The sequence below is a fragment of the Eimeria mitis genome, genomic scaffold (assembly GCF_000499745.2).
Source record: "Eimeria mitis Houghton genomic scaffold, Emh_scaff626, whole genome shotgun sequence".
Taxonomy (NCBI): domain Eukaryota; phylum Apicomplexa; class Conoidasida; order Eucoccidiorida; family Eimeriidae; genus Eimeria; species Eimeria mitis.
In genome coordinates, this window is record NW_013574448.1 from 2,904 (window position 1) to 3,344 (window position 441).

At 44.9% G+C, this 441-nt stretch overlaps 1 protein-coding gene across 1 annotated transcript in view; it reads left to right on the forward strand.

Annotated features, from left to right (window-relative positions):
* EMH_0018190 (uncharacterized protein) overlaps positions 1–441 on the forward strand; it is a gene marked incomplete at both ends in the record, with an annotated part of 7,741 nt that overhangs the window by 2,206 nt on the left and 5,094 nt on the right. The window lies entirely within an intron of this gene.

Here is a 441-nt window from a genome sequence, read left to right on the forward strand (position 1 = left end):
GCTGCGGCTGCGGCGGCGGCGGCGGCGAACGCAGGCCTATAAGGGCTCGTGCGGCACTGAATGCAGCAGCAGCAGCAGCAGCAGCTGCTGCTGTTGCTGCTGCTGCTGCTGCTGCTGCTGAGGACGATACAGATGCAGGGCTTATTTGTCTCCTTTGTACTCTGTCTCTTTGTCTCTCATCTGTCTCTGTCTCTGTCTCCTTTTTTTTTTTTTTCTGTCTCCTGCTTCTGCTGCGTTGTCTCCTCAGTTTGTGTTTATTTTTTTTTGTTTTTTCTTTGTTTGTGTTTATTTGTCTCCTTTCTTCTGTCTCTTTTCTTTGTTTAATTTGTCTCTTTAGGGTTTATTTTGTCTCTTTATTTGTTTTTTTTGTGTTTGTTTCTCTCTTTCTCTCTATCTGTCTCCTTTCTCTCTATCTGTCTCCTTCCTACTCTATCTGTCTCC